This window comes from Chroicocephalus ridibundus, chromosome 4, assembly GCF_963924245.1.
Source record: "Chroicocephalus ridibundus chromosome 4, bChrRid1.1, whole genome shotgun sequence".
Taxonomy (NCBI): domain Eukaryota; kingdom Metazoa; phylum Chordata; class Aves; order Charadriiformes; family Laridae; genus Chroicocephalus; species Chroicocephalus ridibundus.
The window spans coordinates 87,669,128-87,687,200 of NC_086287.1; the positions used below are offsets into that span (position 1 = coordinate 87,669,128).

The 18,073-nt window shown below is 37.5% G+C and overlaps 1 long non-coding RNA gene across 1 annotated transcript; it reads right to left on the reverse strand.

The window, feature by feature from the left end:
* Positions 1–8,351: 8,351 nt before the first annotated feature.
* LOC134514664 (uncharacterized) lies at positions 8,352–16,647 on the reverse strand. Its single transcript, XR_010070763.1, has 4 exons — positions 16,539–16,647; positions 13,411–14,213; positions 10,087–10,140; positions 8,352–8,981 (listed from the first exon to the last, which is right to left on the reverse strand). It is a non-coding gene; the product is annotated as an uncharacterized LOC134514664 (long non-coding RNA).
* Positions 16,648–18,073: the final 1,426 nt, after the last annotated feature.

Here is an 18,073-nt window from a genome sequence, read left to right on the forward strand (position 1 = left end):
ATCAGATCTTTTATATTCTTCTCAATATGCACATCAATATGCAGATAATGCTGTCTTCTCTGTTTTGGGCTGGTTTTTTTTTTAAAGCCAAGAAAATTAAGTAGCTTAAAATTTTCTTACCAAGTGACTACAATACTATACAGAAACAACATGCAAGAGCAAGAAGACATACTGAGAATTGTGTAGTTTGACTAATAAGTGAACTTATTAAATAAGAATACATCTCCTACAGCTTTCATTTCTCGGTAAAACATACAGTACTACTTTGCTTTAATTCTTTGCCTCAAAGGCTGTTATCAGCTCACTGAATGATGCCTCAGGCACAATTTTTCTGCTATATACATACATTACTGCAGTCAGTGGTGTTGAGCCTGTCTTGAATTCTTGGACCGATCAAATATTTGGTAACTTAAGTTAATAATGAAAAAATTGTTCTGGATGAGAGCTTAATATCAAACATGCAGACATTTGCGGGGAGACATTTCTCCACAGGACGAAAGGAAAAGAAACACTTCTCTGTACTGGTGCAGGTTATAATGCTGATGTACTTAGAAAGTGGCATAAGTGAATAAACTTTCAAAACTTGCAGAGATTTATGTAGAAAAATACCCACATGCAATAATTATTCTCTTTATGAAGCTCAAGAGACCCACCTTTATACGTGAGCATCCTCTAAGAAATTGCCAGCTAGTTTATACAGGTGCACAGAGCAGCCACATAAAAGAAGAGAATTGTTTTATGGAACCAAAACACAGATGTTGAAATCATGCCAAACAAGGAAGGGGCAGCCCCATCCAGCAGACTAAGCAAGTGATGCTACAGATTCAGAAGCAAGTTACTAAGCCACCCACACTGCCTGCATAGTCTGCCAAGAAGACAGATGGTGCTACTTGTGAAATATCTTCAGATGTTCCTCATAGTTTACAGCATACATTTTATGGTAGAAATAAATGGAAAAAGTAGTCTTTTATTCCTTACATTTTATTGGCTACAAATGTTAGGTTATGTCCTTTTAAATCAGCCTACAGAAAGATCTGCACTTAATTAAACCCTTTAAATAATTGGTAGATTTTAACTTGCCTGTGGAGATTTGATCTCCATACTTGCAATTTAATCTCAAAGGCTCAATCCACATTTAGTTTAGTTAATCGTTTTTATAGGCAAATGCCCAATTAGGAACTCTCCATACCTTTTGGGCCTCCTTAGGCTCAAAATACCTGTGCTAAATAAACACACTAAAAAAAAAAAAAAAAGCAGGGACTGGCCTGCTTTAATGGTGTTTGACTTTCTGCCTCTAAAAGGTGATATTCTGGCAACTATGTTATAGATTTCACTGGAACAGCACCTCTGCTTGTATTCATAGTTTTGGGATGATAGTAAATAGTGCAGTGAGGTCTGCAGATCACTTTGAAGTTGGAAGATTTAGAACATCATCATCTCAACTATAATGAACTGAGTTTCTCTCCTTCCAATTGCTTATGCTGTACACTTTTCTTTAAAATAATTTAGTTTAAATATCAGGCACTCATATGATTAAGCTTTATAAGCACAAGAGAAAATATGTGAATTTTTTATATCTTATGGGTTTTTTTCAAGAAAATATAATACTTATTAAGTATACCATACAAAAGAGGATTTTACACAGACAGGCTCTCAGCTTCAATGGAAGTGATAACTTTTCACGGAAGACAGTCAGTGGAAACTTAATGGAATCCCACAACACAACAAGTACCAAACCGAAGGTGAAGTAACACTTACCTCCTGCCTCATGGCCTCAATGCAAGTAATGGCCACACTTTCTCTCCAGAGAGAGGTAGTCATTGAACTAGGATTCATGATGTGAGGGCTGCCAGTAACTGCAGGTGAGAAGCTGGTGTATCAATCCAACGAGAAATGCTGTGTGACCCATAGCTCAATTACAGAATTGCTGACTCCACTAGCTAAATCCTTAGGACTCCATTACCAGAACACAGAAAGGGCTGTGCTGCAGCTCTCACAGCACATACTGGCTTTTGTAGGTGATGTGAAGGGCTGGTCAGATCTGACAATAAACCAATATGGATTCAAAATGCTTTTAAAATTGTTTTTCCTGTTTTCATTCACATTTTTTACATTATAATCTCTTCCCATCCCTCCTTTTGTCAGCACTGAATTCAAGTTATTAGCAGCATTCAGTAGAGAAAAAAAGGGTGACTCATCACTTAACTTCGTTGTATCATTATCATTATATACAAGTCATTTTGTTTTAGAAATCCATACACATTCATCACAATCACACTCATTTTTTCCACCAGATGGGGTATATAGGTAGCTCCTGTTTTTCAGCCTGTTTTCAGTAATGGATTTTCATCTCATAATCACTGGTGAGTAGTTTGCAAGCTTTATGTCAAAAGACTTGCATGAAGTATCTCCATATCGAGAAAGATACTCTTATTTTTCTTCGGTGCTTTTTGTTGCTGTTACTTTTTAAATTGGTTCAAGATCTCTTACATCCCCCATACTGAACAGCTATAGATACATTTAAGAGCTGAAACCCAAAACTTCGAAGCTCAGCTTAGGCACTTTTTAAGCCATTCAAAGAACATTATTTTTTCATTTTCCCATTTTGGGGGTGTTGGGGTTTGTTGTTTTTTTTAACAGTACTTTTTTTTTAAAAAAAGCATTGTAATTTTAAAACCAGTAGTGCCGTGAATATTATTCTACTCCCTATGTTTCTGGGAAGATTGACATGAAAGGAGCTATGCGACACAATCTGCTTTTGTGTTTTCATCCCACTGGAGCCTGCTGAAGTCCCCTCCTTCAGAGTCTCCAGCAACCACAGATCACACCGTCCAGCACAAGGGTATCCTAGCCTTCCTCCTCAGACACTCTTTAGTTCCACTTCTCCTGAGCAATCAGAGTTCAAAAATAAGAATAAAACAAACAAATAAACAAACGAATTAAAAGTACAGTCATCCAGCAAATATTTTTAAAGTACTAGTCCCAAGGCCTATTTTCTATTTAATGGTTATTTAGCCTATCATCTCCCCAGAGCTCAGCCATCTGATGGGAGGCTCACAGAACCATCCAGCTGTTTCCAGTCCCCAGCTACCATGGAGATTTTTTTCTTTGTCCTCCTTTTCAGCAGGCAGCTGAGCTAAGCTCTCACTAGACTTGATGCCTGTAGCAAGACAGGGTTAATTGGCCCTTGTTAACCTGCTCTGAGCCCATATGGCATTTGTAGGACCTCATCTCCATATGCGTTTCTCTGTTTCACCACCAAAAAGTCGGTGCAAGTTTCACCTTTTTAATGAAAGCCTTGATATGAATCTCTTCACAGTGCTTGCACCTACCCTGTCACAATCAGCCAGCCATAAAAGTGCTAATCAGATGTTACAAATAAGACTCATTAGAATATTGGGTGCTGGTTATATCTACTTCCAAGGAGGGAAAATTGCTGGAGATTCAGGATGCGCATTGAGTCCCTGCTTAATAATTTATCTTCATGAAAGACAGGTATTAGGAAGCACTGACTCTGCTAGGATATAAATCCAGTGTCCTGAGCACTCGTGGGCATCCGCTATGCTATTTCACTTTTCATAAGAGAACGTACTCAAACTGCAAGGCAGATTTAGACGCATTTCAACTTACTTCTATTCTGTCCCCTCCCATTGCAATTCAGGTAGCTATATCTTGTATATCCTTGTATATCTTCCCTTCTAAATAGCATATGGAACTATATCCACCAGCCTGTGTCTGCTCCTACTTTGTCAAGTGCTTCAGTTTAAACTAGCCTTGAATAATCCCTTACTCTCCAGGTGCAATGATTAGGGCTGTGTATAAGCCCTGACAAATTGCGTAATACAAAGGCAGAGTCCCTCTCTCCCTATGCAAGGTCACATATGTACATACAGGGACTGACACAATTTGCCTCTGTGTATTCTTCAATATGTTAACTACCGAAACATTTCAGCTAATTAATTCAGACATAATAGCTTGGAAAAATCCAACATTCCTTGTTGCAGAAGAGTGGCTCTATGGAGCTATAGATGTTGGCAAATCAAAATAATCTTATATCTTTAAATGCTACTGGAAAGCACAAATTGACAGTCTGGAAATGAGAAACCTCAATTCATCTACAGAAAGAGATACAACAGATTCCCTGTTATTTGACTTACATCAGAACAAGCATAAAAGGACATTTCGTCATTTGTCAAGGTAGGAACAAATCACCTGCATTGTATTCACATTTATTATCTATCTACAAGTTTTCAAGCCTTCTCAGACCTGAGCTTGCTTTTGCTCTCAATTGCCATGGCCACTAATTCATTTGCTCACTTATGTTGCCCTTCCCCTATGAGGTTCTTTTTCCTACTTCCTTAGAAAAATTATTGGCTAATTACTGGCTAAATGACTGTATTGATTTCAGGAACTGCCTGCGTAAAAACCAAACACGCAGCCTCAGGAACATGGAATTTCCTTGATACCCCGATTCTCCAGACAGTGTTTCCTCAGCCTTTTTCTCCTAAGACAGTCTTCATGAAACCTAGCTGTTACCTCTGATTTATTTGGAGGTATGAATGATACCACCTGTTTTCAATCCATCTCTTACAATGCAAGATGCAGGAAGTGACTTCCAGTAGAAATCACTCTCATGTCACATCAGTTTAACTGAAATCAAAACCCTAAATTCAGAAAAAGGAAACTGCCTATTAACTGTAAACTGTACCAAGGACTGCATTCCCAAATCTACTGTGCCTTCATTAGACCACTGAAGTAAGTGGCATGCAGAATGGAAAGTGAGCTTTCTTCTTAGAGCAGTAAAAAGCACTCAGAAACTTGCAGAGTAAACGAGGCTTGTTACAGCTTTTAAGAAGTAAAAAATACTCCATACCTTCTAAAAGGCCAAATGCTGTTTCCATGAAGAATCTTAGCTAATTTTCACATAAAACAGCTCCAAATATTTAAAAGTAGGGAAAGAATATCTGTTTCAGCAGATACATACTTCTTGTAGATTAATTCTATCTGTCTCAGAGATATAACTTTTATTTTGCCAAAGCCTTGTAACGCATGGTAATGAAAAATAATTTTACCTTTCAATTTTAGTCACAGAGTATTATAACTGTGTCTTACGATAATTTTGAAACATAATGTCTTTTTTCAGGCCTTACCAAAGGCCTGAAATACAAACCCAACACAAGTAACAAAGATTTGTATATGGAATTTATTTTATTATATTTTGTAATTATGCAAATGAGGTTGTACATCAGCATTAATCACACTAAATAAAGCTATCTGTTTCAGTTTGAAATACTGAATAATTATTCATTAACAATGACTGGAGAAGAAGCTTAAATCAAATAAACTTGCACTTTAGAGAAGCAGCTTGCAAAAAATATTATTTGGGAGGGGTGATTTTATTTATTTTGGGTAAGTATGTAGGCACAAATATTTAAAACCAGATATTATTTCTGAGAAGTGTTGTAATAATGTCTTTCAAATGCATTCATATTTATAAATCCAGTATCTGTAGTTATGAGGAGGAAGCTAAAGTGTAAATATCACTTATTTTCTTTATATTTCAAAAAAGAAGATGAATTGGCATCTGTCTCTCTTCCCAGTAAATAAGCTATTTCTAATTAATTCATCTATGAAGGAAATTTCTAAACAAGCATTCTCAAAAGCAGACATGTTACAAAATGAGATTGCTTCCTGACACTGAAGCTCTAAGTGTATCGCAGCCTCAGAGCTATGCTCTCGCAGAGTACAGCTCATCAGGTCACTCTGATCTGAGGCACTCGCTGTGCAAGCTTTGGTTTGTGTGTCTTTCTCAAAATGAACTCTGTCGCTCAGTTCAAATGGTTCAGCAGCAAATTGATCTCTCCAAGTTCATACAAACCCAAACTCCTAGAAGAATATCCTCCTTTCCTTAGACCCTGTGCCTTCTTCATTAACTTTGATATAGGCTCCCTGCCTCACTTCTGCTGTTTCTTGTGCTTATCTTTTTACAGGGTAGTCGGCAGCTTCACCCTTTTAGCAGGCTTATCCAAGCTCACACTGTAAAAGCTGTTCTCATCCCCAACTAGGAAGAATCGCTCTGTATCAAAGGTGAGGCACGATGCAGTCAACTCCCACTGGCCAGTCAAGCAGACGGAGCTGGCAACTAGTGCTCTTAATGGGGATGTGGACCTTGTCTAGGCTAGAAAGAATTCGTCTCTGCAAGTATCTTCCAGTCAACATGTATTTCGTGTTGACAAATGAAGGTGGTTTTGGCGAGAAGGCTTCTAAACACTCTCCTATTCTCTGAATAAAATAAGTTGCATCATTAGTGGAATGGAGTTTCTTTGCCCTTTAGAGTTCATTCGCTTTAGGGAGGAATTCCCTCTTTTGCTAGGTTGTGTTAGTCACTTTGGCTAACAGTTACAGGGCTAACAGAAGGATTCTTTTGTAGTCAGAAACAAAAGAGAGGACCCTCCAAAATCTGGTTCGTCTCATTCAAACACATATGGCCAATGCTGGGGTGAGTGAATTCCCCTCTGGAATGCCTTTCCCTTTCCTCAGACTGAAGGGCACAGATGCCTAACTTTGCTTAGAAAGGTAAAGTTAGCTCAGGCAATTTGTATCCAATTATTTTGCCGGTATTATGAAAGGCCTAACATAGCCATGCTCCCACATTTCTGAGTGTGCCATCCTCTCTGAATAAACTTCAGGTAGGCTGCTTCACGTGCCTCTCAGCATGGTAGCCAGAAGAGCTCAAATATGAGCCATGTTTAGATCTAGATCAAAACCACTCTCTGTCATTTAAGCCAGCTTCATTGACTTTCTACTGAAACGGAGCAAAGGAGACAGGCTTAAACTGCTATGAATAGGAAAGCAGCAAGCAGCACAATAGCCTTTGTGCTGCACACAGGAGCCAGCTCTTCTCCGGGATATTGTTCCACTATCATTTTCCAGACTTACTTAGGGCAGCTGGAGTAAACTTCCAGATGCCATTATTTCCTACCTGTATCACAAATTGTGGGTCAGGGCCAAATTCTCCCTCATCCTGCACAAACACCAAAAAGTATCACTGAACAGCTTGGACCTTGATGAGTGTGGGGATCCTGCAAGGGAAACTAAGCAAGGGGAATGTCACTCTGGCCAAGAAACATAAGACAGATGAAAGTTGGAGGGAAAAGGAAGCAACAGAGATGAAAAATGATCAGAGTCCTAGGTAACAAACATCCTGTGAACTCTGTTTCTGTTCTAATCATCTGGCTTGTGGCTGTCTCAAGGTTTTTTCCTTCTCTTCTCTCTCTGCCCACATTAACCTTTCCTTGTGGACAGGATTCTTTTTCTGGCTTTGTTTCAGGTTTTTTATTATTATTTGACAGAAACTGGGTTTTCTGTTTGTAGGCTTTGGGGACCCTACACCATTTATCTATGCTAAATGATTCTGGACACTACAGGATCCAATTTTGGTTATTTGACTTCTATTTTAATATTAGAAATAAATGTTATTAAATAATGTTTATTTCTTGCTTTCTTAAATCTTTCTTGCTAATAATACGACATATATCATTGGAAATTGCTCACAACACCAGAAGCAGATTTAATGAAAATCTTTCCACATGTTCAATGACAACTGCTTTAAAACTATGCAGGGAAAAACTAAGAGCTATCATTCAGACTTGTGTCTTCAAATATGAAACGTTCTTAAGGAAGTTTACTGATTTTAAACATACACAGAAACAGAATGCAGTTTTCTATTTCACTACCTGGGTTTCAGAAGTAATAGAATTTCGATACAGCTAAGTTAGTACAAGGATTACAAAAACATTTTCAGTGATAACACAAGGGGTTTACTTCTGGTATTTTGTGAAAAAAAAATGGGATCAATAAAAGCCTTTGCAATGCATTACTGTGAGGAAAAAATTATTTATATAGAACTTACTGTGAGCTTTAGACTAATGGTCATAACTGTAAATGATATTGAAAAACAGATAAAATTAAATAAAGACTTGTGAAGTATAAATTTGCTGCTGGCAATCTAAAAAGGATTTTCTTGTTACTCACCCATGGGATTTGGGGTTCTATCAAGGAAGCTTTCCTACTTGTCATACATCATTTCAAAGAGACATATATAGCCTGGAAACTGCTTTAAGGCAGCTGCAAGCAAGTGTCACTTTGAGTTAAATGCATTATTAAACTGTTGGGAAATTTCACATCATGGGTCATTTATCTATGCTAAATGGGTCAAAAGCCTCTACACATGCCTAGATAAATGAGAGAGAAGAGCAAAATTCTCCCTTGGGAAGTAATACATTGACAACCTCTTGGAGTTCATGTTGTTATTTTTAGTAGATATGAGGAAAAATGACTTGCTAAGTGTACTAATTCATAAAACCAGGTGCCAAACACCCACAAGAAAAGGTTACCAAATATCCCCATATTTTGATATTGCTTCATGCAAGGTGTCAGCAAAATGAAATATAATACACTTTGGTTCTCTGTCTTTAACGGCTGATTACCTGGTCCCAAAAGGTGCACACTGAATAATGTGTATATTACTAGCTTAGTTGCTTTGGGAAGAAACAGTGTGTGCACTTTGAACAAAGCACACAGGTAACAAAACCAGGGCAATACAAAGTTTCTAAAACTCTGACGTATTGTTGATACGTGATTTAATTTAGTTGCAGAAAAATCTTTGGTTTAGTAAATCCTATAATGCCTCTGGCATGTTGCTGGGCGTTCCCAGATACCACGACACGCATCATCAAACAAATTAGAAGCTAACCTGGTAGCCAATTTTAGGAAATTAGCAGCAACGTGAATCCACATGAGAGAAGTGAGCTAGAAACAGTTCTTCACAGTGCATTGGTATTCTTTCATGTTGAAAGATTAAGTTTTCCGTCTCCTTGCACATTTGCTCATCGAGCAGACCAGTCAGAAAAATAGTTGAGCGAACAACTGCAAAGGGAGGGCCATCCTTTTGATTAGAAGCAATTTTACTTTCTTGGTTGCTGATAGAGGAGAAAAAATATTTGGTATCAGTATCAGTTCATAGCTCTGAGCCAGCTGGGTTTACATGAAACTCGGCATGTGTTTCTGGATGAGAGGCACTGAAAGCACAGACCCCTCTTCTGCCAGGTGACCTCTACAGATGGGTGGTGTCAGATAAGGTCAGATAAGTCTCTTTGTCAGCCAGAAGATTATGGGATATTTTATTAAATACATTTGAGATAATGGGGAAGGATTCTTCACATTAACACAAGAAGTAGATTTACACCAGTGCTGATATTAATGATTGGATCTGTGAAAATAACATAAAGCTTGTTTGGTTACTCCCACCGTGGCAGTGACACTTCATCAGTACATTGGCCCCAGCGTAGTCAATCTGTGCTCTGGGCAGCTGATTAATTTTCTATCTTCTATTTTTTACCATTATGGCCAAATCAGAGCAACCTGGGAGTATCAGCAATCCAACAAATTCAAGGGGTGATTTTCCTGTCAAGCTCCGTAAGAGCGGCACAATGATGAAGTCACCAGATTTATTTGTTAGAAGAAATTTCAATAAAGCATGGGGAATAATGGAAGTTTTCCATATATTCCTGGCTCTCAAAATCTGAACACTTTCTTGGCAGTAAAGAACATTTCAAAATAGACATAATCCATGGTGTAAGAATTACTTTGTCAGCATTTGTCATCAAAAAGATCCCTGTTTGACTGAGATACCTACAAGGTTCTAATTTGCCATAGCCCAGCAGGACAGCAAAATTCAGAATGAGCTGATCCAAGAACTGAATTTAGTTGTATTCTAGTTCTTTAGGACATATTCTCTAGCAGAAACTCCTGGAGGAGCAACATCAAAATTTTGAGAGGAAATCTGATGGCAGCTTTTGCAAGCATGTTTCCTCTCTTAATCCACAGATCTTACTGCATTTCGTTCTGAATGAGCCCATAAAACTCATTTCTGGATAGAATTCTGATGCTTTTGGATAAAATATTTCCACACCTCATTCTGGCAAAGATTGAGTACAATGTTCATTGTCTATGTAACATTATGGGACCTTGACTGTCACAAGCATTCATAAAAGGCTGACCAACATTCTGACTGATTATACTAACCTTTCGATCAGATCTAACACAGGTCACACTTGTAATAGCAATGCAACAGGAATTCTGAAAAAAAAAATGAAAATTAAAAAAAAAAAGCCCCTACAAAACTTTAATGCAAGGATTATGACATGGTTAAAATATATTTTATAGTCTTCGTATTAGTATATTGGCTCAACTCTTCACGAGCGTTGCTCTGAAACCTCCATAGATAAAGTGTATGTCCTTAAGAGCTGACAAAATTCATCTGACTTCATTTCAGCAGGAAGCTGTCTGCTTTCATATGATTTTTTACCATCAAGCGCAATTACTTAAACTACTAGCTGTAATACCAGTCATTTTGTTAACTTTCTCTAAATCATGGTTCATGATGAGATCATCATGAGCATCATGAGTTCTATACAGCTCAGAGGGCTGATTTTTAATCACACTTGACTAATTTAGTACCCATCAGTGTAAATGGAGTTAGTCAAGAGATATATATATAGGCACAAAGTCAAATCCTTGCTTATGTGATAGTCTAGCTACCATTAGTCCTTTCATTTTGTGTACCATTCTTAGTCTCTGCTTAAAACAATGAATATTTCCCAGACTGTGACTTGCCAACCTCAGCCCTCTAACCAGCTTGCTCAGAAGTTCTCCAAAAGATGCCTTGAATCTCAAAATGGTCTTAAAATCTGAAACCAGCTCTGAGAAAGAGTCAGTTTAGATGATTCCTGAAGTTTCAAGACCCCACCCCTACATTTCTTTAAGCATCCAAAACATGCCCTTTATTTTTAATTAAGGTTTTACTTTTCAGGGAAGACCGGTTTTCCTGTTTTGAAGTTTAGCTGATTTCCAGTTGAAAAACTTTGAAAAAATTAAAATGGTTGAAAAATATAAAAGATCTGCAGGTAGTCAAAACATACTACTTATTTTAGTTGATGCCACAAGTGAAAAAAGATCCTAGCTTCACAAAAAGCTCTGAGAATTTCAGCTTTTACTAATCAAGCTTGACTCAGGACAAAGATGAACTATTTTATTGCAGTACTTATCTAGAAAACTTTCAGTCCATAGCATTTATCATAACTGTAAAATCAAATGCAAATTAAAGTTACGTGAATGTAAGTTTTCTCTTTAACTATTTTTCATATTTATTATTTTGTAGATTATTTTCATACAGGAAAGACCTATTAAAACTTTAGTATGTTAAAAAATTGATGAACCAAAGAAAGCAAAATATAGCAAGATGTTTGGCTGATGAAGCAAGCAAAGCAAAGCAAAGCTGGTCTGTTTAAGCCAGCTGACGCTGCTGGCGTTATACCAAAATGTACAAACATATAACCTGACCTATCACTGCTTTTTATTAAGATGTCACTGAGAACAAAATTAAAACATCTCATTAAAAATTTTCTCAGACATAAAATTAATGTATATATCAAAGCCATGACAAAGGTTCTCAATTAATTAATTAACCTACTTTAAAGTACAAAATCTCTGTGCTCAGGTATTCTGTCTATTGAAAGTTTCTGACAAGGTCCCCAGCCATCCTGATAGTCTTTTAAGCTAAGTTGTCTTAATAATGTAAGAATAACCTATATCACCATTAATCTCTTACACTTTACTCCTCTTTGTAAATTTACCAGGATGATATGAGAAACATATTATAAAACAGCTTCACAGATCGGAAAATATTCCTGATGGTGTTCACCATGCAATGTGAATAAGATTTCTTTATAGAGATACTTTTAATGTCTTAGTCTTCTTTCACCCATAGCTATTTTTTATTTGTGTACAACGCTTGTTGTCATAACCTACATCAGGCGATTTACAGTATAAACAATGGCTCTAAATTAAATAAGCTAGATTTACTTAATTTGCTCAGTAATAACAATATTACATTATTTTAGCCAAACGTCGATGTCAAACTGAACAGAAATAAGAGGAAAGCAGTAATTAGTCTAGGTTAAAATATATCCTCAAAGGATATTAAATATGCAAGAGCTCATCCATGAAAATTAGACTGCAAGAGGTTACACCATGTATTGGCTTATTTTGTTACATATCAAATTATCTCTCATGAATAAATATATCTAATAATGTTTAACTCTATAATTTAATAGTGCCCTATTAGAAATACTTTCTGAATCAACCAAGCTGTGTATTTGATTTTCTACGATTATCAGATTTTAAGTACACAATAATTAAATGTGCAATTTGTAGTGACTTCTGCAAGCACAATTAAAAAGACTATGCTCTTTAATCCCTGTAGTAGATAACTTCAGTAAATATGAATACTAGGACCTAATACTTACACTGGATAATAGTATAAGTTAAGGAACACAACAAGATGTGGTTTCCTAATAGGAAAAAAGGTTAGTTTAGGTCTCTCTGTTTATTTAAAGCAAAAGAAACAATTCCTGAACTATTAAATTTGAGTTTCGTGTGCTTTGCAACACGAGCACTGCTGTATTCCCTCTCCCATGGCTCCCAGACCACAGCTTGCTTAAAGGACTTGAAACCACATCTCATCTAGTGTGAAATACTCACCTTGCTCGTCATTAGGCAGTGACACGATTTCCCTGCCAAACTGCTCTGAACTTGACTGACCCTCAAACCCTTCCAAGAGTTACCCACAGCTGAAACGGCGGTGATCTGGGTAACCTCACTGCCATTTGCTGCCACAAAGCACTAAGGGATACTTTGAAAAATGAACTTGGTTAATAGGTGCCGAGGAAGTACAGGTGAGTTACAAGTCCCCGCGCGTAGCATTAACCCAAAATCATCACTGCTCTCTCGTGATGAGAAATGACAGGAAGGACTGCGCCAGTTGCCATGGTGAACCCTACTCAAAGATTGTATCTCTCTCTCTCTTTTTCCCCAGAGAGGATGAAGATCTTGGAGGTTTTGTTCCCTTTTTCATTGGTTCCTGCCCCAGCATCAAGCCCAAGCCACGATGCTGTGCTGGACAATGGTTTGGTGCTATTTGCTAATTCTAAAAATTCATGAAGATAAATTAGTCTCCTCCCTACCATGTTCCCTCCACCTTAAGAAATGAAGATGAAGAGTGGAGCAATCAGCTAATTAACCCTCTTTTCCAGGCACAAAGAGCTGCATTACAATGTGACATTGCTCTGCCCTTTTCTTTTTGAGATGTTTTCATGGCCTATCAGAGTCTGCTCTATGAAAAGACCCTCTGCATCTGCTCCTGCAACCTGCTAATTACAATACTGTAATTAAATGCACACGGAAGCAATTACCTTCATATATCACCGTGACTGACAAACAGAGAGCAACTTTCAGTGAAGATATGCTTAGCTCCACACTCAGGAAGGTGGAGATTTGGTTTGGGCTCACCTGGTTTGACCACTGCCTGAGGATACTGAAAATCCTTATTGTTGTCTGAGCTGCAGTTCTGTCAAATAAGTGAGCACACATCCATGCTCAGCAATGGGCCGAAGTCTCTACAAGTAGGTGGTAAAGCCCCACTGAAGTTCCTGGAACTGGGTATGGATGAGAGAGACCAAAGCGTCTCCTGTGTAGTGGTTGTCCCAGCTTCGTCTGGAAAGAGACTGCTTGCTTCTCCACTGCTGCTTCTGGTTCCTGAGTCTCCGCAAAGATACAAAGTCACAACAATATCCTGGATTTTCGTTGATTTGATTCTTCATGCCTTTTGTGGTTTCAGCATTCCCAACCTCCTTTTCTCTATGACAACAATAGTACTCTAGAATATTTTTTTTAGTAGCACTTCAGCCTCAAGGAGAGCAGAGCTTAAGGTTTGATTTTGCTTGGTAAGGAACAAATAAATACTTTTTTTTTTTAATGAATAGGTCCTCTGGTTTTGATTTGGACTTTGTTCTTTGCTCTACAGTGTACTTTGAGCCTGTAACTGAGCTAGTCTTGCTTGAGGTCCACTCCTGGAGGGTTCAGAGCTGTGCTCAGCTGTGGGATCCAGACAAAGTTCTGCCGATCACAGGTTGGCACAGTAAGAAACCCCACAAAACAGTCCAGACAGCGAGGGGAACACTGCCTTACCACTGCCAGCAGGTATCTGGGGGAGAGCAAGGGGCACTGATGAGAAATTAGAGGACTTGGCAGTCACCCCCAGACACCACCACATTCTGCTTCTGTATTCTGCCTTGATGGTGTCACATCATTATCTGAGGGCAAAAAAAAGAAAAAAAGCTGCTGTAAAATGTCAGTGCCTTTGAAGTATAGACAAAATGCAGGCACATCAAAATGTATTTTCCTTTTCTATACCTTTTCTTAAATGAAATATAATGGTCAGCTTTAGGCTAGGTGCTGCCATGCATTGCCAATGGGAAGTGAGAAACAACAGCAACAAATCCATCTTTCTTCCCGAAGTACTGCTTGCAGCATGAGGCAGCACTAATCAAAGACAAATCACAAAGGTTTGGATTTCGGCTGTTCAGTACTAATACCTAGGGGCAAGGTGGAGAAGAGAACTGTTTGATACTGAGCAGCCATACTCCCTACACTCTTCGCCAACCAATTTAATGAAAGCTCAATGGGTTTTTTCTGTAAGAGATTAGGAATGGTATTAAATCATACCAAACCCTATTATTTGATGGTGCTTCTGCAGCAGCATACAAGAGTTGGAAGAGTTTAAAGCCAGTAATCCTGATATGCACAAAAGGTGATTTTTTCTCACCCCTGAAACACAGGGAGTTACACCTATGAGTAAGTGGCTGCAGGACCAGGGCCCGTGATGCTAAGAACAAAATAAGAGGAAACAAACAGCAGGGATGCCATGAGAAGGGAGCAGCCTGTGCACAGCATCGCTTTGAAATATAATTACAGCCCCACTGAAGCATGAATGTAGCCTACCGTATTTGCAACCACTGTAATCAGTGTAATCATGCTGCCATTTCATTTACTTTCACACATTCTGTTAAGGCATTAGGACTGCTGTGTAGACTGCTGGAACGATACAGTTAATACTGTCCATTTATTTTGTTCATGCTGATAAATCGTGTTGTTATTCTGCTATATTTGTACTTCTTTTCTATGACTTTAAGGCTAAAGCAGCCCATTTCATAGTAGTATAAGAATGTTGTTTGTAGAATAAGAATAGAAGGTAAAACCAGATTTTGTTAGATTTTTAACACCTTTACAGGACCTTTCATATTTGCTGTTAATTAGCAGTATTGGGACCAAATAAAAATAACAGATAACTCCCTCTTGTGAAACTGTTCCTTCCAGTAGTTATTATTTACTCACAGTGAAGGGAGTGAAAAAAAGGAAAAAGACAGGACACGAAGAAGTTTAATCTTGGTGCCATTTTACCCTTTCCTGAGTGCCCCACTTACAGTTTTCTTTCTTTAGGCAGGTGCTTTAGAAAAATAAAACAATATGACTGGAATTGCCTTGAAGGTATAGAAGGTAATTAAAATAATATACATAGCTAAGTGAAGCAAGGGTAGGTGAAAGTAATGTGCAAGGTTTAACATCTGCTCTGCCATACAAAGCCCTTGGAAAAGAAGACGCAAACTGATTTAGAATAGATGATGTTGCTGATTTTTCATAATAATTATAAACGCCTTTCTTTCAGGTGGTTCTTCAATCCAATTTGCATAAACAATAGATTGAAGTAAAATTACGCTAGTGAAAGGGCAAGGATTTTTCTGCTGATAAGGGTGCTGGTGTCGATGTCGTTTTTCATTTATTTATCTTAACTATTTATGAACGTTGTATTTGCCTGCTTTTTAAGGAGGCATTTTCTGTGTTTCTTCCTAAATCAGGCCATTTAAAGAGGTAGTGGAAAATGGTAGTGTTTAATGAAAATTCTGCACCTTGATGTCTATCTAGGAATTTAAACAACTATTTAATAAGCAGACTCATAAGAATGAAATCTATATAACAATTAAAATAATAATGTTCTTCTAATCACTTAAGCGCCTAGAGTGTGTATCGAGGTAATCACATTCATTGTAAATTTATATGCTATGCATATCCTTGTAAGCATTTTGAAAGAAAGTGGTGCAGAAGACACAGGTGCCTAAATTAATAAACATTAGAAAATCAGCAAGAGATTTAACTACACTGGTTATTGTTTTCAATTATTAAATAATTAGTTTGAACATCTTTGTACACCTGGTCCCAAATCATGGGATTCAATTACCTTGAATGGCTCTGGGCTGCTATTTGATCACTTAATACTAAATCTGCAAAGTACTGGGCATTAGGAAGAATATCTGGTGGAGGACACTGAGATTTCCCAGAAGTTTTGTGAAAAAGTTCACTAATCAGAACATTTTAGTTTGCAGAGTCATGACTATAATTAATAATGGAAGAGCTTTATTAAGATTTTTTTTTTTTTAAACAAGACAGCTAAGGAAACAGGTGGCAGGCAAAGTGCTGAATAACATCATTTAAGTATTCTCACAAAAACATACTTATCTTTCCAGAATGTACCTCTGATACTATACCTTAAGAAATGTCACAAGCTCCTCCAACTTTCCTACCTTTTTGCTCCACATACTGACCAGCTCAAGTATCCCGTCTCCTTCAGTTTCAAGAGTACTGAATTTATCTTTTACTCCAGCTCCAATAGCTGCCTTCAGAGTATTTCTATGCAACAGAAAATTCAGAAAAGCTTCATTTGAATGAAAGCCCTCCGACAGGATCCTAGACACTACAAGTCAGACTACTAGTGATATCTTTGAATTCTCTTCCTCATTTAAGCAACAAACTGAAACAGTTTGGTATAAAATTTCGTATTTAAAAAAAAGGATTTAATTAAAAGTTTTAGGAAAAGTTTTACATTAAATGTCAATGTGTTTTGCATGAGGTTTATGACATTTAATTATTTTCCTGTAGAACTTGAGGAATGAAAAAAATATTCCTATAAAATACTCTTTTGACGGCTCCAGTAGGAACTAAATAAATCTAGACTTAGAAGAAGCCAGAGTTCAGTATCTCACTTACTTTTTCAGAAAGACATTAGATAGCCGAGTACCACTTCTACACACATACCTAAATAATGTATATAATTCCATCAAAAGCTCCAGTAAGTCAAAGCTTCCTTTTCCTTTCCAGTTTTTGAACATTCGGAGGTTCCAAAACCCTGTAATTTCACCAGCAAAATACAGAACAAGATTGGGTTTTTTCCTCTGCCTAAAAACTTACTGAAAGCAAACCACTGTTGCCCTTACTAAATATGAAGGAAGACCACATGGGTGCAGAGTGTCTTTCAAATCTTGCAAAGGCCTGATTGATGTATAACTTATTTTCCAGGTTGAAACACAATAACGTAGCCAAGGCTGACAAAGGAGTGATTTGAGTCTTCGTGTCTCTATAATCTTCTGTTTCTCGTGGCTCTCAGTGACACAAAAGCAGAGACAATTTTGGTGACAGTCACTGACATTCTGATAATCCGATTAAAGTAAGCTTCTAGAACAACATTACACATTCTAATGTATTTGTTGTGACGTCATTTTAAGAAGAGCTACAGCAGCTAAGGATATTTCAGATCTAAAATTTCTACAGCATATATTTCTGAATGTGACTGTTCACATTGACAGAGAACAGTCGTTCTGTTTGTACTCATTAGATCTTAATTTTTGTGAATAATATGATCTGTTTCCTGGTTAAGTATGACATGTATTGTGATTTCCAAATTGATTATTTGAAGTAGTTTAACAAAAATTTATATGAGGATTATTTTTCATAAACTTCCTTGACTGGTTATGAACAATTCACCGTGACCATTTGATACAATGTTTGAGTTGGGATTGACAACGCAAGCCACATGGTAGTATTTTGAAACTTTGACTTAATGCAAAGCCAGCAAAAACTTTCATGTACTGGTTTAAAACGTGCTTTGCAGGTGCAGTTGTATGACTGAACCCTAGAGCTGTGCCATGGGGATGACACAGAACGTAGGGATTTGGAAATTCATTCTCTCTGCTGTGCTACACAGTGCCTGTCAAGGGTGATGATGATAATGAAAGCGAATTAGAGCTAAAAGGCATTTATCAAACTTGTATTAGTTGCAAAA